This window comes from Malania oleifera, chromosome 9 (genome assembly GCF_029873635.1).
Source record: "Malania oleifera isolate guangnan ecotype guangnan chromosome 9, ASM2987363v1, whole genome shotgun sequence".
Lineage (NCBI taxonomy): Eukaryota > Viridiplantae > Streptophyta > Magnoliopsida > Santalales > Ximeniaceae > Malania > Malania oleifera.
The window spans coordinates 74,203,922-74,230,947 of record NC_080425.1 but is presented as its reverse complement, the minus strand read 5'-3'; the positions used below and the strand labels follow the sequence as shown (position 1 = coordinate 74,230,947).

Below are 27,026 nucleotides of genomic sequence, written 5' to 3'. Positions count from 1 at the left end.
GAGCTATAGTTCACAGAAGGGTGACTTGCACCGGGTGTAGGAACCCGAGCTATAGTTCACCGGAGAGGTGACTTGCACCGGGTGTAGGAACCCGAGCTATAGATCACGGAGGGTGACTTGGCACCGGGTGTAGGAACCCGAGCTAAGTTTCACGGAGAGGTGACTTGCACCGGGTGTAGGAACCCGAGCTATAGTTCACGGAAGAGGTGACTTGCACCGGTTTTGTAGGAACCCCGAGCTATAGTTCACGGAGGTGACTTGCACCGGGTGTAGGAACCCGAGCTATAGTTCATTGAGAGGTGGTGACTTGCACCGGGTGTAGGAAAACCCGAGCTATAGTACAGGACAGGTGACTTGCACCGGGTGTAGGAACCCGAGCTATAGTTCATGGAAAGGGTGACTTGCACCGGGTGTAGGAACCCGAGCTATAGTTCACGGAAGAGGTGACTTGCACCGGGTGTAGGAAACCCGAGCTATAGTTCATGGAGGGTGACTTGCACGGGTGTAGGAACCCAGCTATAGTTCACGAGAGGATGACTTGCACCGGGTGTAGGAACCCGAGCTACTAGTTCATGGAAGGGTGACTTGCACCGGGTGTAGGAACCCGAGCTATAGTTCACGGAGAGGTGACTTGCACCGGGTTGTAGGAACCCGAGCTATAGTTCACGGAGAGGTGACTTGCACCGGGTGGTAGAACCGAGCTATAGTTCACGGAAAGGTGACTTGCACCGGGTGTAGGAACCCGAGCTATAGGTTCAACGGAGGATGACTTGCACCGGGTGTAGGAACCCGAGCTATAGTTCATGGAAGGGTGACTTGCAACCGGGTGTAGGAACCCGAGCTATAGTTTCACGGAGAGGTGACTTTGCACCGGGGGTAGGAACCCGAGCTATAGTTCATGGAGGTGACTTGCACCAGTGTAGGAACCCGTGCTATAGTTCATGGAGTAATAACTCAAACATTAGTGAGACAAAGGTCGTTTGGATAATGATCAAAAGAGATGCATGACAAGAGGGGTATGACTAGGATGCAGTAGTGCATGTATGCTGTCTATTGTGGTGCCAGAACATGGGGATATGTTGCTACATGTTTTTATGCAATGCCTGAAATGTATGGTGATGAATGAAGGAAATGCCTGCAATCTTTTCCCCTAGTGCGTCTGTGATCAATAACCTCATCTTTCATCTTGGCCATGCTTTTGATACTTACCACATCTGTAACTGATCTTGGCTCAATTTTCTTAATTCATCCAATCATGGAGACGATTGACTTGGCTTAAAAGGAAACTCACTAAAAAAAATCTGCCTCAGTTGAATGGATCTACAACCAATATTAACACTGTTTGCTTAATGCAATTGAATAGGGAGACAAGTTTTGACACGACAATTGCCTCATTGCAAATGCATCAGTAAAAGCTCTCAGTTTCATAAGAAGGCCACAACCTCCTCAGATTTTGCCTTATTCATCGGTTGTACACCACATTTCCAAAGCTCTAGGTCATTGAAACAGGAAGCATACTAGCGAACTCTTTTGATTACCCTATTCTTGGGACTATGAAAAAGGGGATTTTTTTTTTTTTTAGAAATATCCAACCATGTAATTGTAACATCCCTTTGCTATATCAAAAGGTCATATATGCAAGATGACTAGTTTACCAGACTTAAATGTCAGTTCAAAGGAAAAACTTTATACCAGTATTCAAAAAGTCGAAGCACATGAATGTTAAGTTGTCAAGCTTAATTCCCCTTTTACTGAATTTTTTTTTTTTTTTTCGTCGATGACCCCAAACATTTCTCCCTCCTTTCACCTTATTCTGTGGCGAACCCCTATAATTCTCAAGTTAAACTATTGCCTCAGGTTCAGTTCATGTTTTGATCTCAAGATGGTCCTTAAGACTCGGGACGAAACGTAGGCTTGGGGATATAGGTTTTCTGAAGAAGAGGGAAACTATGGCTCAAAAATCCTAACCCATATTGACATTCTCTGCCCCAGTTTAAGTTGAGGCACTTTGTTTTGGCTTTGACCGAACTTGTCTTGTGAACAAGCTGCCTACGTACCTTTTCAGGATCAGGTCATTACGTAGTTCAGACTCAATCATTGAGTCTGACAAATCATTAGAGACAACAATGTATACCAATCTGGTCAGGTCTTTTATTTGGACTGTAATATAAGTTAGGGGTGCGGGTTAAAGAAAGAAAAAGTTAAATAAGGCTCAAAATCAGCATTTTTATTAAGGGCAACTTGGTCAAAGATCACATGCATAGTATGTCCCTTATTTTCTATCTCTTTTCTTCTTTTCCCATTTGCTTTTGCTGCTCCCTTTTTGTTTTTCTCTTTCATGAAGGGATTCGGTCATTTTTGTTTGGACTTCATTTGGGACTAATCCTTTGAAATTACCCCAGTGTGGGGTGTGATCCTTTGACGGGTTAATCAAAAATTGAATTTTCTAGGCTCAAGAAGGGCTTGCAAGGGATCTCTTTTGTTTCTTTTGGGTAGCAGAAAGATGGCCTGCCATCATTTCGAGTAGCCGATTGTTGTCTCATATGACTTGCCAGACCCTAAAGGACCCATACCCAGGTCAAATTTTGTAAACTGACTTTTGAAAAAATACTGGTTTATCATTTAGGCTCAATTTGGTTATCAAATGGTAAATCGTTATTTGGTTTTTTTATAGGAAAGCAGATCGGCCAACGATGGCCATCCATCATTTGATCAAAACATGAATAATGAACAGTCATTAGATTTATGAAGCAAATCGTTATTTCATTGAATCTCCTTGAGAGTTTACAGGGCTTCTAAGAAAAATATTTCTTTACCGCATCTGAGTTTGTGGGGTGCACCAGATCGGCTCCATCCATGTCTGATAACAATAAGGCACCTCCTGAAAATGCTTTCTTTACCACATACGGCCCTTCATAATTTGGGGTCCACTTACCTCTGGGGTCATTATGAATTGGTAAAATCTTTTTCAAAACTAGATCTCCTTCTTGAAACCGTCGAATACGCACTTTCTTGTTAAAAGCTCTCATCATTCTCCTTTGGTATAACTGCCCATGAACTATAGCTGTCAATCTTTTTTCTTCAATTAGATTCAACTGGTCATATCTAGATTGCACCCATTCTGCTTCGGTTAACTCTGCTTCTTTTAAGACTCGTAACGAAGGAATCTCAACTTCTATCGGAATTACAGCCTCCATTCCATATACCAAAGAGAAAGGGGTAGCTCCTGTAGATGTTCGAACAGTGGTCCGATAGGCCCATAAAGCGAAAGGTAGCTTCTCATGCCAATCTCTATAGGTCCCTGTCATTTTTTTCAAGATGCTCTTGATGTTCTTATTGGCTGCTTCCACTGCTCCATTCATTTGAGGTCGATAGGGGGCTGAATTATGATGCTTGACCTTGAATTGACTGCATAATTTTGTCATGACCTCGTTGTTCAAGTTTTTAGCATTGTCTGATATTATCCCTTCTGGGATCCCATACCTGCAAATTAATTCTCTCCTGATAAAACGATTGATTACATTTTGAGTGACATTAGAGTATGATGCTGCTTCTACCCATTTTGTGAAGTAGTCAATGGCCACGAAAATGAATCGATGCCCATTACTGGCCTTCGGGCTTATCGGTCCGATCACATCCATGCCCCATGCTGAGAAAGGCCAAGGTGTAGATAAAACCTGGAGTTGAGTGGGTGGGACTTGTATGCGATCTCCATAGATTTGACACTTATGGCACTTTCGAACATACTCCATACAATCCCGTTCCATGGTTATCCAATAGTATCCACTCCTTAGGATTTTTCGGGCCAACGAGTGTCCTCCCGCATGGGTCCCACAAACACCGTCGTGTACTTCCTGTATGATTTGTCTTGCCTTTTGCAACTCCACGCACCGTAGGAGGGTCATATCATGATTCCTTTTATACAATATCTCCCCATCTAAGAAGAATCCCATAGCTAGCCTCCGAATTGTCTTTCGGTCATTATTAGAGGCTCCTATGGGATACTCCTTCCATTGAATGTATGTTTTGATATCATGAAACCATGGCTTTCCATCAGCTTCTTCTGTCATTATACAATATGCTGGCTCCCTATGCATCCTTATTCGAATGGGTTCAATCTCTATTCCGGACTCGACCTTAAATAAAGCCGCCAATGTTGCTAGCGCATCAGGGATTAAGTTGCTCTCTCTCGGTAAATGCGAAAAACTGATGGCATCGAATTCCTGCATCATTTCCTGAATGAACTCCTGGTATGGTATTAATTTGGAATCCCGGGTTTCCCACTTTCCAGTCAACTGATAAATTACCAAAGCGGAATCTCCTTTTACAATCAATTTTTTAATGCCTCGGTCAATAGCCGCCTGTAAGCCCAATACGCACGCTTCATACTCTGCTATATTATTGGTACACGGAAAGGTGAGTTTGGCTGTGACTGGGTAATATTTACCCTCTGGTGATATGAGTACAGCCCCTATTCCATGCCCCCATACGTTGGTCGCCCCATCAAAATAGCATCATCCACCCAACATTACCTTCCTTTTCTTGATCAATTGAATCAATATCTTGATCCGGGAAGTCAAACTCCATGGATTGGTAATCATTAACGGCCCTATCAGCCAAATATTCTGCTATAATGCTCCCTTTGACGGCTTTTCTCGTCACATATGTAATATCATATTCAGTCAACAGCATTTGCCAACGAGCCATCCGTCCTGTTACTGCAGGTTTCTCGAAAACATACTTAATCGGATCCATTTTAGAAATCAGCCATGTTGTGTAATACAGCGTGTATTGCCTTAATCTACTAACCACCCACACCAAAGCGCAACACGTCTTCTCCAGGTTAGAGTACCTAGATTCGTATTCCGTGAACTTTTTGCTTAAATAATAGATGGCGCGCTCCTTTCTTCCAGACTCATCGTGTTGTCCTAACACACACCCCAGGGAATTCTCTGATACTACTAAGTACAATATAAGAGGCCTTCCAGGTACAGGGGGAACCAAAACTGGAGGGTTCAATAGATATTCTTTTATTTTCTCAAAAGCTTTCTGACATTCTTCACTCCATTTTTCGGGGTTATCCTTCTTCAGCAGCTTAAATATGGGCTCACAAGTAGCAGTCAACTGAGATATAAATCGAGCTATGTAGTTCAATTGGCCTAGGAAACTCCTGACTTCTTTTTCAGTTTTGGGACTTGGCATTTCTCGAATAGCTTTTATTTTATCTGGGTCTACTTCAATCCCTTTCTCACTTACGATAAATCCCAACAGTTTTCCTGAAGAAGCTCCGAATGTACATTTTTCTGGATTTAATTTCAGTTGACATTTTCGTAGCCTTTTAAATAGCTTCCTTAAGTTCATCACATGGCTATACTCATCTCGAGACTTAACAATCATGTCGTCCACATATACTTCTATCTCCTTATGCATCAAGTCATGGAATAATGTTACCATGGCTCTCTGATAGGTTGCCCCTGCATTCTTTAAACCAAAGGGCATAACCTTGTAGCAAAAGGTCCCCCATAAGGTGATAAACGTGGTCTTCTCTTTATCTTCTGGGGCCATCTTAATTTGATTATATCCAGAAAACCCATCCATGAATGAAAACAGGGCATGTCCCGCTGTATTGTCTACCAGCACATCTATGTGTGGAAGTGGGAAATTATCTTTAGGGCTAGCTTTATTCAAGTCTCGATAGTCAACACAGACTCTCACTTTTCCATTTTTCTTCATTATTGGAACTACATTGGCCATCCACTCTGGATATTTGGCTACTTCTAAAAAACCAGCCTCAAACTGCTTTTGTACCTCTTCTTTTATTTTGATCAACATATCTGGGCGCATTCTCCTCAGTTTCTGCTTTACTGGTTTGCTATCTGGGTAAATGGGTATTTTATGTGTTACTAAGTCTGTATCCAAACCCGGCATGTCCTGATAGGACCATGCGAAAACATCTTGGTATTCCTTCAAAAGGTTTATCATTTCGCATCTTTCTTTTCCTCCCAACAGTGCCCCGATTTTTACTTCTTTTGGTTCCTCATCAGTCCCCAAATTTATTGTGACCGTGGGGTCGCTACTGGTTAAAGTTGGTTTTTCATCTGACTTCAACATTCTTTGCATTTCAGGTGATAAGTCAGTCTCCTCTTCTATTTCAGCTTCTAGGATTAAGTTTTCAAAGTTAACATCAATTTCTGGCTCCTGAATACTGGTATGATTATTTTCCCTATCCCTGCATAAAACAAAGGTAAACAATTCTTTTGACAAATGACCCAATGATGCAATAAATGCGAAAGAAATGCATACTGGTTTTATTGATGAAAAAGACAAACGGTCCGAGGCAATAATGTCCACGGATTACAAAAAGAAAGCAAAACGAGCAAAAGCCATTACATGAAGTGAATTGGGTAATCAAAAGATGTCCAGTTCTGAATTTCTGCTCCTGTCAATGGGTAGATCCATCTACTCGAGTCATTCATGTGGTCCCCTGATTCTAAGGCCAATATGCTCATCTGTTTCATTTCTTCCTCAAGAGTGACTTGATTGCCCTTTCGAAAGGTCTGATTCATTGGCGGGACTTCGACCCCCCACTTGGTACTTACTCTTCCTGTGCGCCTCTCGATTCGGATTATTCTTTTCTCTTTTGCCTTCTTCTTATGGTCAGCTAAAGTAGGAGTATATCCGATGCCGTATCTTTCATTCATGCCTTCTGGTAACAATGGCATTGCGATGCCCTGAAGATACTTTCCCAACCCTTTTCCCGGGCAAAACCTTGATTTAATCATTTCAGCGGCCACCATGCGCGTGGAAGAAGAGATCCGAGGTTGAGGGATAAAAGATCCCTCCATTATAGTAATGACGTTGATGATCTCAAATGCTCGGAATGAATCTTCATGGGCTTCTTCAGCTGCTTCCACATAGGGAGTGGAAGAAGGTTTAGTAACCATTATATCGGTTTCTCCATAAACACATACCAGTTTATCCCCTACTATAAATTTTACTCGCTGATGCAAAGAGGAGGGAACTGCCCCAGTATTATGTATCCAAGGCCTTCCCAAGAGACAACTGTATGAAGGCGTAATATCCATGACTTGAAAAGTGATATTGAAGGTTACGGGTCCAATCTGAATAGGGATGTCAAGCGACCCTACTGACTCTCTTCGTGTCCCATCGAAGGCACGCACCACCAAATTGTTTGGTGTCACATAAGAAGGGTCAATGGGTAACCTTTGCAGTGTAGTCATTGGCATAACATTGAGGGATGATCCATTATCTATCAGGACTCGAGACATCATATGATCCTTACATTTGGTGGATATATGCAGCGCCTTGTTGTGCCCCTGGCCTTCTGGCGGAATTTCTTCATCAGTAAAAGTGATGTAATTGGAGGCTGCTAGACTTCCGATCACATGATTGAATTTGTCAACGCTGATATCTTGGGGAATGTAGGCTTGATTCAGGACTTTAAGTAACGCCTCCCGATGGGTTTCTGAATTTAGTAGAAGTGACAAAACAAAAATATGTGAGCCGGCATTTTCTTTAGTTGGTCCACGATGTTGTACTCGCTATGCTTTATTATCTTCAAGAATTCTTCGGCCTCTCCATTAGATATTGGACTTTTCACTGCCCTGTCTGGTTCCCCTACATTCTGTCGATTTGTTTTAGAAGAATCTGGCATATACACCCTACCACTTCGAGTTATCCCTTTCACCCCTGCTATATTGCTGGTGCTTCCTTCGACATACGCTTCACATTCATATTTCCAGGGTACTGCTTGGTTACTCTTGTATGGGAATGGCCTGGGAGTAGAGATCACCAAGCGAGCTGGCGCTTCCTGTGTGGGAAGAGCCTTGTTCATGGTAGGTATGAATGGTTGATTAGTGCACTGATGATATACCGGCCCGTTTTCCCCAATGACTGCAATCTCTCCACTTTTGCGGGTACAACCAATCTCTATAAACTTGTTATCCACCATCTTTTGCAAAAACATTCTAAAAGTTACACACTTTTTCACAGATCTTCCTTCTTTACTCTGACATAAACAAAGTGCATTAGTGGGGCAAACAGCCTCTTGCCCTATCCGACCTGCCGCAATAAGTTCATTGAACACCCAATCTAAAGACATTTGTTCAAAATCCACCTCATTCGTCCCTTCTTCTATCATTCCGACATTGTTACCCCCATGATTGGGCAAAGGGTTCCCTTGAATTCCTGGTTGTTTATCATCAAATGCTAGCCATCCGGCTTCTCTTAGTGTTTGAACCTTATTTTTGAATGCCCAACAACGTTCAATAGTGTGCCCGGGAGTGTTAGCGTGATATGCACACTTGGCTTCGGGGTCATACCATTGTGGAAAAGGTGCCGTAACGACCGTTCCAGGAATGACTGAAACTAAGTTCCTCTCCATCAATTGTGGGAATAATTCTGAGTATGTCATTGGAATAGGATCTATCCTTCTCATATTTCTCTGGATGCCTCTTTCATGAGTTCGCATATTCGGTTGGGCGGGCATGGCCCCGGAAGGAACAACTTGGGGTCTACCTCCCGTATGAACAGTCTGATTGATAGAGGGCTCGAAAACAAAATTCCTCCTAGCCCCTTGGCTATGCTCTCTTTGATATTGTTGTCTTTGAACCATCTGGACCTCTTCTTCCTTTTTCTTGCTTGTCCACTTCTTGCCTAGACCAGTCTCTGTACTAATACTTTTAGTTCTCCCGACTTTGATGGCCGTCTCAATCCTCTCTCCGGTAGAAACAATGTCCATGAAGTCATGGGGGGTTGCCCCTAGGAGATGCCCGAAGTAAGGATCTTTCAAGGTATTCACAAATAGGGAAATAGCCTCCCTATCTTCCACCGGAGGATTGACCTGGACAGACATGTCCCTCCACCTATATGCATATTCTCTAAATGTTTCGGTGGGCTTCATTTGCATACTCTGCAAGGTCATACGATCGGGTGCCATTTCTATAACATGGTGGTATTGAGCTATAAAAGAATTAGCCAGATCTTTCCATGTGCGGATCCGAGTCCGATCTTGTTGAATATACCACCTGATAGCTGCCCCTGTCAAGCTATCTTGAAAGCAATGCATCATTAGTCTCTCATTATCGGAATGGGCAGCCATTTTTTGGCAATACAGGCGCAGGTGAGTTCGAGGACAATTAGTTCCATTAAATTTTTCAAAATCTGGTACTTTGAATTTTGGTGGCAGGGTGACCTTCGGCACGAGGCACAAATCATTGGGATCTACAGAACCGAATGTATTGGATCCTTCAATAGCTTTCAGACGTTCCTCTAGTACATCGTATCGACGTTCAGTTTCAGATCTGTTCACCCCCAAATCAGAAGCTACTAATGGGGGAGTTCCCACTACTGGAAACCCCTGTGCTGGTATATTAGGGATGAACGGGGGTATACTTGGCATTGAACCCTCTATGACGCCAGGTAGTGGAACTGACGTTTGCCCATGTACTGGGGTAAACCCTGGAGGATGAGTAGGATCCATATCTATCTCCGGATCATTCTGCACTGCTTTTCCTTTGTTCGTCAACAATTCCAGGATCTTGCTCATTTTTTCATTCAATTCTTCTTGTCCTTGCTCTATTCCCAGGACTCTACCTTCCAATTGTTCACTCATTTCTTTTGCCCTTCTCCTGGTATTGTATTGATGCGTGACAGTCTCAATGTTGCTTGCTTAGACAAATTTTGTCGCTAGGCACTGCAAACCAAAACTTTCCCTTTTTAGAATCGTGAATGCATAGATATGAATGCATGAAATGCAATGGTCTTTTCAAGACGTGTAAATTTCACAAATATGAAACATATGTATGCAACCTAATGCACTCCAATCAAGGTTCATGGAAGAGATCATCATCATTTTTAGAAAATAAAATCTGCTTTTCATTAATAGAATCCTTTCATACAATAACAAATCCAACCGAATATTAAATCAAAATCTGCTCATGATTGCACAATCTCTGCATTTTGCTGTGTCGACTTTTTATGCAAAGCCCGAAACTTGGCCTCCCAGTAGTCCGCTTTCATTATGCACGGCTCAATCTTTTCCAGTACTTGATTATACTTGCTTCTCTGCTCATCCCCCTGCCTCTCCAACTCTTGTATGTAGAGCGATTTCTTTTTAACTTCGGTATGGGCATCTTCTAACATTTGAGATTTCTGTCCAAGTGCTGCTCGAAGCCTTCGTCTTTCCTTCCTTAGAGCCACGACCTCTTCTTCTGATTGTATGTACCGAATCCTTTGTCGCTTGATTTCTTTGCGATAGACAGAGATTAGAGCCTCTTTTTGCTGATTCCCCACTTCTGCTCTTGCATCTCCTTTTTCTACTGGGCATGGATCCCCTTGTGGCTTCAATTGCATGCATGCGCTTGGTGATTTAATATGTTCAATAACGATTTCTGGGATTCTTTTGAGTTGGGGGTTTACCCGGTTTTCTCGCCATGCTTCATAATTTCCTTGGACTGTGGCAATTCCATCACTCGGGTCTATTAGGTTCACATGCTTCCATGCCACCATAAATTTTCTAATCTGGTTTCGAGTGTCTCCTGTTTCATATGCAAAGTCTGAGTCAGCCAATCCATGAGTCATAGGCACAAACTGAGATGCCCCCAATTGCCTTCTGACCATCAAAGGGGCATATGCTATCCCTCCCCATGGGCCTAGTAATGGAACCCATGGAAGATTTCCACACCGATATATCATGTTAGAGCGTACCATCCATGGCGCCAGCCAAGTTACCCCTGAGTCGATCAAGCCACACATTTTTGTGTTCCATTTAGATTTATCTAACTGCTCCTTCAATTGGGTATCCTCAAATTCAGCCAAAGGGATTCGGATCATTGAGAAAATACTATGGAAGCCCCCTTTGTTAGACGATAAGTGACCTACCATCCAGACATATAACAGCTGCACACAACATTTTAAACGTTCTCTCCTCCTGATTCTGCAGTTGTTGAGTGATCTGAAGGTTTCTGCCAGGATGCCTTGAACGGGATTAATCCCGTTACGTACTTGTGCTACAAACGAAACAGTAGCTTGATCGATCATGTTTAGTTCTTTTGGAAAAATGATCAAACCGTAAATAGCTAATGCCATCATATGTATTTGAACCTCTTCTTTTTCTTCTTTTTCGATTATTTCTTTCAACTGCTTCCAAGAGATTTCACGAACGAAACACTAGCATCATGCACATAAGGTTTGTATGGTGTCTGTAACTTGACTAGATGCAAAAGCGAAGTATACTCCTCGATGGTTGGTGTCAAGTCGATACCGTTCATTGTAAAGCAACGATATGGTGGATTCCAGAACTCGACCAGTGCTTTTATGGCAGGGATATTTACCGATACATGCAACAAGAAACCAATGTGCCCATATGTTTGAGAGAATTTTAAACGGCGTGCCGGGGTCCATTCCTTCCAAATGACTTTTAGCTCATCTAACGGATTGGATCTTATGTTGATGAAAGTCCGGGCTGGTAGTTCGATGATAGATTTCTGAGTAAGACTGTCACCCCACTTGTTCTGTTGACTTTCTGAATATTGTTGTACTGTGGACTCAATCTCATGGTAAGCCATTGTGTTCTCCATGAATGATTCAGATCTCTTATAGAACCTTGATGAAGTAGACAGGATGCCTATGTGAATGCAACATGTTAGTAAAGGTATCATACAACTCAAAACAATGCATGCGGTCATGACACCAAACTGAAAATAATGAAACTTATATCCTCCACCCGAGGTAGACTTATATAAAAGATTCTCCAAGACTCTATCTTATGCATGGGGTGTTTATGCATGTGTGTACTTAGTGCACAAATACATGTCAATAGGGATATTAACATGTATGTGACCTATCGGGCATGATTACGTGTGAAATTATGCATGAATGCATGGATGCAATGTAACCTAACTAACTACTTTGTTAGCTTTCTAGGAAAAGTCCCACTAACGAGAGATTTCAATACAATCATTGCTGGGCCACAATTTAAATTCAACTCTTCCCTCAATCGGTCCATGTATCTCAGATTCTATGAAGGGTCAAATTATGATCTGAGATTGAGGTTGACCCAGGTTGGTCAACCCATTGGATTTGTTTGGTGCGGACTTGTGGACTTTAGTGTGCACTTGGGCCTCAAGTATTTTAAAATATGGGCTTCAATATACTTCATGATGGGATCAGGCCCTAATTTTAAAAGGATTTGGGCTTGGATTGTTTAGAAAATATGGGCCTGGATTTTTAGGGTAATAAGGCCGAAGCCCATTTATGGAAATCTGGGTTTGACCCATTTTGAAAATCAGGCCTGGACCGAGTTTTTACTTAGGAAAAGGTTGGGCCTATACTTGTTGTTTCTCAAAAAAAAATTGGGCCCGAGTTATTTGAAAAGGGTTGGGCCGACCCATATTTTAAAATGTTTGGGGCCAAGTGCTCCATTTTTTTGAAAGGATGGGTCTTGGTCTCATTATTGGGCTTTTTCAGAATACTAACTAAGTAGTATGTATGTCTAAATGTATGTCAAATGCATGATATAATACAAAGTATTTCACATATATGCAACACACTATTCATGGAGAATGATGTGGCTCTTGTCCCAACCTAGGGTAGGTACGTATGTATAGGGTTCTTCATGGCTCTACCCTAGTTAAGGAAGACTATAGACAAGTATGTGTGGGTAGGTTCTAACCCTATTGACAAAAGGTTCCCAGTTTGGAATTTCATCCTCCCCCATTGGGGTCCGGATAAAATCCATACTGAGTGGAGTGGTTCGCGGGTCCCATCAAGCTCTGCCACGAAGGGACTGACGCTATTACACTCCTATCTAGTCCTAGTAAGGAAAGCTCGGGTATAGAGCGTGAGAGTGTGTGAATTCAATTTTTTAACCTAATCCCGCTATCCCCACATTTATTCACATGCTATAAACAATATGGAAACAAGATATCTACCATTAATATTTTCAAAAGACAAGGAAACACAATATATGCAATTAATATGTTTATTCACAAAAATTTGGAGACAAAAAACAAAATTTTTTTTTTTTTTATTAATTAAGGTTATTCACAAATTATGGAAATAAAATATTTACAATTAATCAAGGTTATTTATGAATTACTATATTTGCAAAATAAGGAGTAATTAAAAGATTTATTAAATTTAAACTTGGGATAATTTTCAATTAATTAATGGCTCGACTCTCTACGTCCCCAGCGGAGTCGCCAAGCTGTCGCGACGTCCCCGGGAGCGCGTGTGCCCCGGGGGGGGGAAATTAAAAATCATTTTTATATTTTTAGGAAAAATATGGTGTAAGAGTCGCCAAGCTGTCGCGACGTCCCGGGAGCGCGTGTGCCCCGGGCGGCGAAATTAAAAATCAATTTAATATTTTCATGGAAAAACATGGATATCGGAGTCGCCACTAACCTTTAGTGCGGTTAGAACACATGATTACTGCCCCGTTAGGGGTAGAATCGGTCTACATTACCAGAGTTGGGGTCGGGAGTTCGGTTACGCGAGGGGAAGGTACGAGCACCCCCTACGCGCCCGTTCTTACGAACGGTACCTAATTAATTTGAAATTATCCCTTAGTTAATCTAATAATTCTTTAAATTACTCCTTTTTATGAATTTATAAATACATAGAGAAAATAAATAAATAAATATATACATATATTCCCTATGATTTAAATGCGGGGGTATGAGCCTTCGGGCTTCACGTACCTTAAGCTCTGAGGGAATATATGTATATATTTATTTATTTATTTTCTCTATGTATTTATAAATTCATAAAAAGGAGTAATTTAAAGAATTATTAGATTAACTAAGGGATAATTTCAAATTAATTAGGTACCGTTCGTAAGAACGGGCGCGTAGGGGGTGCTCGTACCTTCCCCTCGCGTAACCGAACTCCCGACCCCAACTCTGGTAATGTAGACCGATTCTACCCCTAACGGGGCAGTAATCATGTGTTCTAACCGCACTAAAGGTTAGTGGCGACTCCGATATCCATGTTTTTCCATGAAAATATTAAATTGATTTTTAATTTCGCCGCCCGGGGCACACGCGCTCCCGGGACGTCGCGACATATCCATTTTGTTCCAATAATTGTCTTATCCTCAGGTCTAGGAACTAATGTCCATACTTTGTTTCTCTCAAATTGGTTTAACTCTTCTTGCATGGATGACACCCACGATTCATCCTCAATTGCTTCACTCACATTCCTAAGTTTTTCTTGAGATAGAAAGGCAAAATGACTAATCATATTCCTAAGTGAGGATTGTGTGGCTACTCCACGTAATGGTTGTCCTATTATTTGATAAATGGGATGATTCTTTATGTACTTCCATTCTCTAGGTGGTTTATTAACCTCATTTTCAATTTGATTAGTTTCAGTAGATGGTTCCTTAATTTCACTTTTCTTTCCTAAATCATCTTTAATGGATAGTTTTTCAAATTCCTTATTTATCTCAATTTCATCTTCATCAGTTCTTTATTAGAAGGGATTTGATTCATCAAACACTACATGAATGGATTCTATAACGCTTAATGTTCATTTGTTGTACACTCCGTAGGCTTTACTATCTAAGGCATACCCTAGGAAGATATCTTCATTTGATTTCACATCAAACTTTCCTAAATGTTCATTGTCTCTAAGCACAAAACATTTACAGCTAAAGACATGAAAATATGATATGTTTGGTCTATGGTCATTCCATAATTCATACAGAGTCTTATTTAGGGATGGTCTAATCAAAACTCTATTTAGAATATAGCAGGCAGTATTTACTGCCTCAGCCAAGAAGTACTTAGGTAGTTTATGTTCGTTAAGTATAGTTCTGACCATTTCTTGTATAGACCTATTCTTCCTTTCAACTACACCATTTTGCTGTGGTGTTCTAGGAGCTGAAAAATTATGAGCAATTCCTAATGAATTATAGTAGTCTTCCATGTTTTGATTTTTAAATTCTCTACCCCTATCACTTCGGATTTTAGTGACAGTATAACCCTTTTCATTTTGAATTTTCTTACACAGATTTATGAATTGTTCACACGCTTCATCTTTGTGACCTAAAAATAGGACCCATGCATATCTTGAATAATCATCAACTACGACGAATGTGTATGATTTTCCTCCTAAACTCTGAATTTGGTTTGGAACAAATAAATCTAAGTGTAGCATTTGAAGTGGCCTAGTAGTAGAGATTTCTTTCTTCTTCTTAAAGCTCGTTCTTACTTGTTTTCCTAGTTGGCATGCATCACAGATTTTATCTTTCACAAATTTAGTCTTAGACAATCCCTTAACTAATTCTTTCTTAACAAGTTTAGATATTAAATCTATGTTTGCGTGTCCTTGTCTCCTATACCAAACCCAACTAATCTCATTTATAGCATAAAAACAAGTAACCTGTTGAGAAGCAAGGTTATCAAGGCTAGTGATGTATACATTTTCATAACGATCAGCAGTAGACAATATTTTGTTTTCAGATTTGTTCTCAATAGTGCATTTGTCATGTTCAAATGAGACTTTATATCCTTTATCACATAGTTGATTTATACTCAATAAGTTATGTTTCAGTCCATCAACTAACAACACATTATCAATGACAAGTGAAGGTTCCTTACCTACTTTATCAACTCCAATGATTTTACCTTTAGAGTTATCACCAAATGTAACGGATCCTTCATCTTTGGATATGATAGATGCGAATTTTGCTTTATCTTCTGTCATGTATCGCGAGCACATTTGCAGGACATAATCAGAAAACTACTTTTGGTACCCAGAATTTCTTGGGTCCATGGAGGTTAGTACTAGATTCTCCTTTGACTTTCCAAACTTTCTTAAGTTTGACATTTTATTTTTGAAAGGACAATCAAATTTAATGTGACGCAACCTCTTACATTTAAAATATGTAATATTTTTATGATAGTCTTTAGGTGGAACATATGATTTTGACTCTCTTACAAAATGTCCCATGTAGAGATGTTTTTGTTTTAGATTCTCCTTCCCATTAAAACCAATACTTTCCTTCTCTAGGGAATTTCTTTGAGCTCCTAGGAGTTTTTCAAAGTTGTTCTGACCTTCAGTAAATTTACAAATAATATTTGCTTTATCTTTCAAATTCTTTTCTAACTATTCAATTTTCAAATCCTTGTCTTTCATGAGGGATGCATGAGATTCATTTTGATGTTCAACTAGCTTTAAAAATTCTTTCAATTTTAATTTCAAACCAAAATTTTTCTTATTCATTTTCTCAAGCATTTTAAGGGTATACAAATATTCCTGATGCAATTCATCATACGAAAGCATGCTATTTTCATTTTCGGATTCACTAGAATAGTAAGATGAAGCAGAACAAAATGATTGTACCTCGTGGTCATCGTGTGCCATCAGACATAGATTTGCCATCTCATCATTACTAGATTCAGATTCCAAGCTACTGGTACTATGTGTGTCCCAGCCCACTTTTAGAGTCTTCTTCTTCTTTTTCTTAGACACTTTCTTTAGCTGGGGACAATCCGACTTGATATGTCCAAATTCTCTACAATTATAGCACATGGGAGGATCATATTTTTGCTTCCTTCTACTTGAATCTCCCTTTTCCGCTTTTGAGCCCTTGAATTTTCTGGTTTATTTCTTGTTCTTTCTCATGAACTCTCCAAATCTCTTGGTGATGAGTGCCATGTTGTCATCCGATTCTGAATCACTTCGCTCACCAGAGTAATGAGACGATGCCTTGAGTGTTGTGGCTTTCTTTGCTTTACTTTGCTCACTCTTCCTCTCATTTATTGCAAGCTCATATGTGATGAGCGATCCAATTAGTTTGTCAACCGACATCTCCTTGAGATTTCTCCTTGTTGGCCTAGCTAGGCTTACGACTCTTTATTTTGATGATAACAAAGTAAGACTATTTAATTTGCTTCAAAGTGGTGATATTTCAGTTAATGAAGGCAAAGTGGATTTCAGATGATAAAAGGACAATTTTGAAAGCTCATGTCAAAATTCAGATCAAATGAAGCTTAGACCTCAAAATGACATATCTTGAAAGCTCACAAGGATCAAGGAACATGGAAGGCTCATATCAAATAAATGATCCATAATGAAAGCTCAAAGAAGATTGAAAGATCAAAGATTAGCGACAAAGAGAACTCAAAGCAAAGAAGAGTCAAATAAGTTTTTAGAACAAACCTTGTAAGTACTTTAAGTATGATTCAAGTATGACTTTCATTTTGAAGCTCATTAGGTAAAGAGACCTAAGAACTTTGTTTTAAGTCTTGGAACTTATTTTTCAAAGGAAAACAAATTGATAAGCAAAGAAGAGAGAGAACAAAAATATTTTAAAACAAGAAACAATTGGTTGATAGGCGACTAACTACATATGGACAGTCAACTGCCATGTTAAAGGGTGTTAAATAAACAGACAGAGACATGACAGTCAACTGTCTACAAATGGACATGCGACTGTCAGCATAAATTGAGATGACTGCTTGTGTTTTGACAGTCGTTTGTCACCTTTCTGATCATTTAGAAAACCCATTTGTTCAATGACAGGCGCCTGCCTCCCCTATTGATAGGCGACTGCCACCTTACTACTTGTACCTTTTATACATGTAATACACTGATAGGCGACTGCCAGAGTCCTCACAGTCAACTGTCACGCGGCAAAATTTTAAAAACATGACGGACATATTTTGAAATATTCATTTGCTTGGGGCTCAAACTTATTTAAATCTTGGACCCTACTCTAAGTAAACTTGGGGGACAAGATAGATACTTTTCTACATCTATAAATACACCCAAGTTAAATTGATTTTTTACCCAAGAATTCAATTCAGCATTCAAAATCTCTCTCAAGTGTTCTGAAATTCTCAAAGCTCTCTCTTGCTCTCAAATTGCACAAAGCTTACTGAGTTCTTGCTGATTCTACTCACTGATATTTTGCTACAACTACTAATTCTTTCATCCATTGAAAGAATCATACGGTGAAATACTTCAAGAGCTTCAATCTGAATTTCATATTCTGAATTACATTGAAGTAGGGGATGGTGAACCATATAGATAGTAAATTTCGAGGACGAAATTTTTATAAGGAGGGGAGAATGTAGAGATTCAATGAATTATATTAATTAAATGATAGGAGGAGGAGAGAAAAGGAAATTGTAAATTTGGAATTCAATAGATTCTCGTCGACGAACGCATTTGGACATGCGTCTTGTCGACGAGAAGTTACCGAGGGGCTATTTTTAGTTCTGAATTTCATCGACGAGGAATAAGCGTTCATCGACGAACTCTCTTCGTGGCCTCATTGACGAGGAGACGTGTCTCGTAGACAAGTGTAGGTGTATAAATAGCTTGAACTCGATTTTCACCGCAGAATTCATGCGAAGAACTTCTCTCTCTCTCTCTCTCTCTCTCTCTCTCTCTCTCTCTCTCTCTCTCTCTCCTCTTCGGTTCTCCTTCTTTCTCTCTAAGATTTTGGGTTCGTTCTTTTCCAGATCGATGATCTGAAGCCGCCATGCTACTCTTGGGGAAGTTCTCTTCAAGTCTGCTGGAGTAGATCGTTAGTGGGGCTAACTTGGATTCCATCCCAGGTTCAAGGTAAGGCTTTTTTATTGAGTATTTGGCATTCCTACAATTGTAAAAAAGATAGCATTTGAAGAAATATTGAAGTTTTGTTTGGGGTAATGTTGTTTTTAGGGTGTTGAGCGGGAAACCTTGTGGGTGCAGGACTAATCATTTTAGGGGCTTTCTAGTAGTTAGGTAAGGGAGTAAACTAAAGTAGTAATTTTTCATGAAAATTATTATTAAATAATAGCAGATTAATTTTCAGAAAGCATGTATTATGTATAAGTATATTTGGGAAAATATATATATATATATATATATATGGGAAAATACTGTTGTTACATAGGAATATATTTTTAGTGTAAAATGTCAGAAAATATAATTCTAGAACAAATTTCATGTTTTTATTCAGTTTGTGTGGCATGAATATTATTTTGCATATATTGTATTATGTTAAGTTAGATATATAGAAAATGCATATTTACAGTTATTTTCAGGAATAACATGGATAATACAGGAAATTATGGTTTCAGAATATATGATAAACAGTACATATGCTCAGTTCAGTATCTACGATATGTTTGGCGCAAGGCCGTGATTGATAGCCGACATAAGGCCGCAGTTATGTATGTTATCCAGCGCAAGGCCATGATTATTTATGTTATGATAGAATTAACAAAATGCTATCAATCTATTTATGTTAAAACATTATATGATCATGTACTATATGTTATTAGAACCCAGATGATAGTTTAGATCAATTTTTAGGAGCACGGTACCGTAGCTATACAGTTCAATTTAGTTCAGACTTGTGCTAACCACCCCTGCCAGTAGAGGGGTTGGGATATGGATGGTCGATGTGGCTTTCAGTGTAGACTTGTAGACGTCTACCTGAAAGTTCGGACCAGGGTGTGGCGGACCCATTGTACTTACAGATATTTTTGACTCGGTAGTGGTCGGCCAGCCATTGTCGGGTCCCGCCTTCAGGCTACACAACCCATCATGGGGGGGTAATACATGACACTAGCTAGCTATTCATCTTGGGTATATTTTAATACTACTAGTTATAGCAGATGATTTTATGAACAATGAGATACAATATGATTTAGTATGACTATGAAATTGTATGTTTATTCAGATATGATATTATCAGCGTTTTCAGGTTTGTAATATGTATTGTATATTTATTATAGCACGCAAATATTCATGTTGCCACACAACTGTATTTAGTTTATTTCCCTTACTGAGAGGTGTCTCACCCTAGCTTTAAACCATTTCAGGGAACCCAGAAAGACAGGTGGATCAAGCTCCGCGCCGTTGAGGAAGTTGTTATACCTTGTTAGAAGGGTGAGTTTTGATCTAGGGTCAATAGGTTTTTGATGTAAGACCCTAGTTTTCTCTTTTGGTGTTTTTGAGGATTGTATATATACATGTACGGAAATATAATGGAATGTAAGTAACTGGTATTGTATTTTATGGTTGGGTGGATGAAATTTATATTTACTACTGCTTAGGTATCCACTGTGTATGACATGTGTGTGTCCCCGTTACCCATAGGTTCGAGTTGACTTCGCTATATCATTAGTTATTGGTATTAGAGTACTTAATGTGAGTAATTATGTAGTAAACTAAGCAGGTCGTTATAGAGTATATATAGACACTCCAAAAAATATAACCATTCAGGACTCATTTGGTATTTTTGAAAAAGTTTAAGGCTAATAAAAAATAACCGCTATTTAACCTTGGTAAAAATTGAGCAACCTGAGAGATTCATTCGACCATACTAAGGGTTCGGTCGACCACTTTATGAGCTTCGATCGACCATGGAGTTTTTCAACAGAGAATATGGTCGACCGTATTCAGGAGATTTTGAACTATTTGTGGTTCGGTCGACCAAGGTAGGTTCGGTTGACCATTTTCTAAAGTTTGGTCGACCAAGTCAGTTTTGAACCAGTGGTTCAATTGACCAAGTTGTTGGGAGTCAGCCACGTGTTAGTTCGGTCGACCGTGTGAAGGCACGTTCATTTAAAAACAATCAATCGAGTAGTCAACATGTTGACTTTGTTAAGTTTGGTCGACCAAAGCTTCTATATAGTTTCGCGTTTGGTCGACCGGAACCACTTAGAGTGTACATTTAAGTCATGATTTTCATTTGAAGTCACCCCTGTTCACATAAGTATAACTTCTGAGTTATAGGAGACTTTTTATGTGATGTTTAGGGACCTAAAATCAATTTATGGTCATTGAGCTTATTTATCCTATCATGCGTGCAATGCATTAATTATTATAGATCATGATTAATATTGCAGACCCAAAATAAAATGAGCAATAAATACAATTGAAATTATTTGGTCTTTATTTCCTTTGCTTCTTCAAAAGGCACCATATGATGTGAATGTTGCGGTCCTTATGACTTCTTTGCGTCCTTACCATCCGTGCATGCTAAAGGTTAATTCTTGTTAATAAGCTCAATGCTCAAATAAGAACTATTGGATTTGTCATAATCAAAATGGGAAGGACTCATTGAGTCAACAAATGTTTATGATAAAATACTCAAAGATATGACCATAATAAAATTTTCTCCTAAAGACATATTTCAATATAGGAGAACCCAAGGTTTTCTTTTCAAATAGTTTTGGCACAAATAATATATATATATATATATATATATATATATATATATATATATGAAAAATGAGTATTATTGTTCTCCAATAAATATTTTTGCAAATAAAGAATATTTGGAGAATTTAGGAATTTAAGCTCAAGAAAATATTTATGCTGTAAATAATTTTCTCCCAAAAATATTTATCAAATAAATAATCGGAAGAAATGCAAGCAATACTCTCAGGAAATGATTTCTAGAATATAAAGAACAAGTGAGAGTATGTGCAAGTAAAATACCTTAAATAAAATACTCTTCTCAAAAATGATTTTGATATAAAAACATGAAAGAGAGTTGGAGAGGTTTGTATAAAAGATTTTTCCCCAAAGAAGATATTCTTGCAATAAAAATAGGTTTGAGAGAACTTTGATTAACAAAAGATTAGAGAGAAATTTGGAATTAATCAAATTTATTAATCTAGAGTAATGAGGGGGTATTTATAGTTTTTCAAGAAAATATGACCGTTGGAGACACGCTCGGTATTTTGGAAAAGTTTAATTAAAAAATTAATGACATTTTAGCCCTTAAAAAAATTCCAACCCGAGAGGTTCGGTCGACCATATCAAAGGTTCGGTCGACCATTTTACTGAGTTCGGTCAACCATGGTAGTTTTGAACTAGGGTGGTCGACCGTCTCAGGGCGATTTTGAACCCTTTCGTGGGTTCAGTAAACCAAGACAAGTTTGGTTGATCATTCCTCTAGGTTCGGTCAACGGTGGCCAAAATGAATTGTGAGTTTAGTCGACCAAATAGTTAGGGGTCAGACATGTGTTAATTTGGTCGATAGTGGACGGTTTGTTCATTTTAGAACGGTCGACCAAGTGAAGTCAATATGTTGACTTATGGTTGGGTCGGTCGACCGTGACATTTATACTACCAAGGGTTTGGTCAACCGAGACAGTCAAACTTTTGACTCAGGGCAGGTTCGATCGACCAAGTTGGTTTGTACTAAAGGGTTCAGTCGACCGAGGCTTTTGAATGAAGCCAAAAAACGAAGGTCAACCAAAGGCTTTGTTATTGCCTCGATTTTAACCCTAGCTAATTTAAACATTTTTGTATGATTTTAGTTGTTAAGAAAAAAAGTTTTTCTGTGAAGAGTGTTGGTCCCTATAGTCTATCTACGATCATTCTAAGCATTTTATCTATATCATGCAGATGAACGCATTATTACAGACCACAGATAAAAATTTAATGTAACTACATATACAATCAAAATGTGTTTTCTTCTTTTTGCTCTTCTCTTCATGGAATACGCCAGTATGACGTGAGCTTTAAGTTCTTTCTGGCTTCCATCTTCCTCTTCTGTATGTTCATTCTGAATTGTAAGTCTATTCAAAGCACTCAATACACACGTAAGACACTTGTGTTTGTCAATATCAAAATAGAGATCGAATTCAAAAAGCTAACATATGCTAAAATGTAATTATATGTTTCTACAGGAATTTTCAAAAAAAAAAATTTATTTCAAAGTATTAGTGATGATTTACAAAACCTTTACTAATAATAGCAGGATGAACTTTTAGTGACAGTTTATTAATTGTCACTAAAAGTCTAAAATCGTCACTATAGAATCACCATTTTTCGCGTTCAATTTCGTCACAAAAGGCACAATATTAGTAACAGTTTTATAATCGTTACCAATAGTATATTATTAGTGACGGTTCTTGTAACCATCACTAAAAGTAACATTAGTGATGACTTATTGAGCGTCACTAATAGTGTCATATTAGTGATGGTTATTAAATCTGTCACTAATAGTTGCCCTTTAGTGACAAATTTGATCCAACAGTATGTATGATTTATAGTGGCGATAGTAGTCTAATAGTGACGGTTTTTTTCCATCACTAATACTCCACTATTAGTGACAGTTTGAATATTTTATCACTAATACGTAGTAGTATCCACAGATATGGTGACAAAACTGGAACCGTCACTAATACCGACAAAACCATGACTAATACTATCAGTGACGATTTTTTGATTATTAGTGACAGTTTAAAACTGTCACTAATAACCTTTTGTCTTGTAGTGTTAATTAATGTATCATTAAGGAGTATTACATTTAATCAAGGTACATTCATCTTGGAGGAAATGAAAGGTTATACATTTATAACTTTTTGATAAATTAAGTCACTTATGAAATTTTATATAAAGGGTGCTCAGTCCCTCTCACCACTCAACTAAATTTGGTACAATCTCCATCATTAAGCTAACTATAAAAGTGAGTAAAGAATGAGAAGATCAAATAGTTTTCTACACAACAGAGACTTTATCAACAAGAACAGAAGGAAATAAGAGTTAATTGCATCGAAATTTTGTTGTCTTGGTTGAAATGGCTCAAGGTATATTATGAGTTACTTTCCTTATCTTTACTTAATTATGATTCATATAACAAGCTAAAAATCCTTGTTATGAAATTTTTCTAACATTTGAAAGAAATATAAAACAAAATTATATCGACTTTCTTCAAAATTCAAATTATTTAAAGCACAAAATCCACACCCTCAAACGAGCTGCAAGGTTTCCTTGCAATGGGAGGTCTTGGGTTCAATTTGGCACTAAGGGCAGTTCTTGCTTTATCAAGAGGGAGCTATGAGATCGGTCATGTCAATCCTCGACCAATTCAGTACTACCATAAAATTTTGAGTGGTAAAAAAGTAGTTCTAAAAAAAAAATGTAGTATAAAATCAAACAATAATACGTTTAGGAAGTATGACTGGTAAAAAAATTCATTAGCTAAACATTTTTACTAATGGATGATAACTTTTTTTTTATATTGACTTTTTCAAATTCACACAAATCCAGAAATTTCGTGCGCCCCAAACATTACCTTAAGTAATATTGAATTTATCACCAATATATATATATATATATATATATATATATATATATATCTTTAAGTATTTAGAAAATAATTTATTAAAAAAAATTAATTGTAAGCCAACTATACTAAAGTGAACTTTCGAAAAAATAGATATATACCTCTATCAATTTTGCATAGTGATGATGACCTTTCATTTCTATATATATCTCTTTAAGTATTTAGAAAATAATTTATTAAAAAAAATTAATTGTAAGCCAACTATACTAAAGTGAACTTCCGAAAAAACAGATATATACCTCTATCAACACAAATCCAAAAATTTGGTACGCACCAAACATTGCCTTAATTAATATTGAATTTATCACCAATATATATATATATATATATATATATATATATCTATCTTTAAGTATTTAGAAAATAATTTATTAAAAAATATTAATTGTAAGCCAACTATACTAAAATGAACTTCCGACAAAACAGATGTATACCTCTATCAATTTTGTATAATGATGATGACCATTCATTTATATATATATATATATATATATATATATATAAGTATTTAGAAAATAATTTATTAAAAAATATTAATTGTAAGCCAACTATACTAAAATGAACTTCCGAAAAAACAGATGTATACCTCTATCAATTTTGTATAATGATGATGACCATTCATTTCTATATATATATCTCTTTAAGTATTTAGAAAATAATTTATTAAAAAAAATTAATTGTAAGCCAACTATACTAAAGTGAACTTCCAAAAACACAATATATACTTCTATCAATTTTGCAAAATGATGATGACTATTCATTTCATATTGAAAGATTTGTATTACAATAATTTGTTGGGTGATAATGAGGTGACCTCATTGTCATTTATCTTAAAATAATGTTGAAAAGTACCATTATTCATTTTAAAAATATAAATAAATAAATAAACAACCTTGGCATGCAAGTGGTGGCCAGCATAACGCCATAACAAAAGGTACAATCAACAAAAGCTGGAGAGACTTTAATTATTTTATATATTCATTAAAGCTGAAGTTACTTATAAATAAAATATAAGTTATTTTATAATGAATTATTTCCTTATAACCAGCCCCAAGGTCACGGATTCGATTCCTCATTGAGAGTCTATCCCAATGAATTACCAGGGGATACATCAATGGGCGGACAGCTTCCACCCCTTGAATTTGGTGTCGCATCATAGTGTTTAAAGTGGTGCAATGGTAGCTGGAATCTCCGAATTATTAAATATATATTACGACTCTATCTTCTTTCATGTCTTTCTATCAAAATTAATCTCACGAGATTTTGAACATTTTGAAACCATAGGCAAAGTTAGGGTCTGTTTAATTGTTGAAAATATTTTTCTTTTTTCAAATTTCATTTTTCAAAAGAATTATAAAAGTTTAACTTATTATTTGATTTTTGAAGATTTATATTAAGAGAGTAGAAAATAAAGAGTTTGTTTAAATATGAAAAATACTTTTTTATTTTTTATTTCTAGATTTCAAAATAATCACAAAAAAGATCATTTATTTTCTAATTTTTCAAAATTTGTATAAGGCAATATTTTAAATCATAGATTTAAATCTTGAATTTATATTTTTTGTGGATTTAGAAGAAAATACATACATAATCTACAAAAATTAAAGTCCAAGATCCATATTCCATTCTCCTATACATAAAATAAGCGTTATAAATCTAAAAAAAAATTCTATATACATTTGAAAAATTAAAAAATAAGGTGGTATTTTTATAATTATTTAAAAATAAAAATAAAAAAATAGAACTATTTCCATAAACAAATAGTGGCAAAAGTGTTTATTATTATTCATTTATTTTATACTAATGGTGTAAAAATTAAAAATTAACTAATTTTTTTAAAAAATAAAATAAAAAATATAAATTAATTTTTTCACAATTAATTGGATCCTTAGACTGTTTTACCCAAAAAAAAAAAAAAACCCCTCTAAATTTTTCCACTCTTATTTGTAAGTATATTGATACGATAAAACTAATTTTTTAAAAGAAAAATCAAAAGTTGTCATCAACTTTTTGATATTTAGCCTATTAATTCATTTGTCAAATAAAAAATAACAAAGATTTCTTAGTGAGTCATAAAATAACTAATAAATATTAAAAAAATAATTGAATAACAATATGAAAAATTAATTAATTGTAAATTAATAAAATATATTACCTGCAAATTACAAGTGCACCATTATCGATCTAGTAAAATTGTGATAATATTCTCATCAATTAATTCACTATTTGAGCATTAAAAATATCGCGACATGCAGATTTGATGGCTTGCATCACCACCGTTCATCAATCATTTACCATCCAATTAACGGTGATAATGTACACAGTAGAGGCGGGCCCAAACACATCCAAGAATTTCTCCCAAGGAGGTTCAACTGTTATTAATTAATGATAGTGGCTAGGTAAATCTAACGGCTCAGAGCCTCAGGCTGAGAACCGCGGCCGGCGCCGGCGGCAGTAGAGACGACCGTGGGCCGTGGGGGGAGAATCTGAATGGTGCGGTCGTTATAAATGCGCCGCAGCCCAATCATTCACAAATCACAATTCCGCCCACCCGGTGAAATCAAAAGTTATTTTTTCGCCTATTAAATTTTTATTATTATTATTATTTATTATTTATTATTTTAGGAGCTGTTTGTATAAAATATGAAAATGAAAATAAAATAAAAATTGAAAACTGACAATCTGTCTGATCAGTGTTTTTAAAATTAAACTAAATTGAAGACTTAATTAAATAAATACTAATTTTTTGTCCTTAAATAAAAACTAACTCAAATATTATTAAATAACAAATTTAATTATTATTAAAATAAATTTTTTTAATAAAATGAACGTTAATGATGCAAAATAAATTTTGTTCATGTATTTAATATTTACTTTCTCTTTTATTTTCCTTAATGACCAAAAATAGAAAAAATAA

The 27,026-nt window shown here is 37.1% G+C and overlaps 1 pseudogene; it reads right to left on the bottom strand.

The window, feature by feature from the left end:
* Positions 1 to 2,795: 2,795 nt before the first annotated feature.
* Positions 2,796 to 9,502, bottom strand: LOC131163505 (uncharacterized; annotated as a pseudogene).
* Positions 9,503 to 27,026: the final 17,524 nt, after the last annotated feature.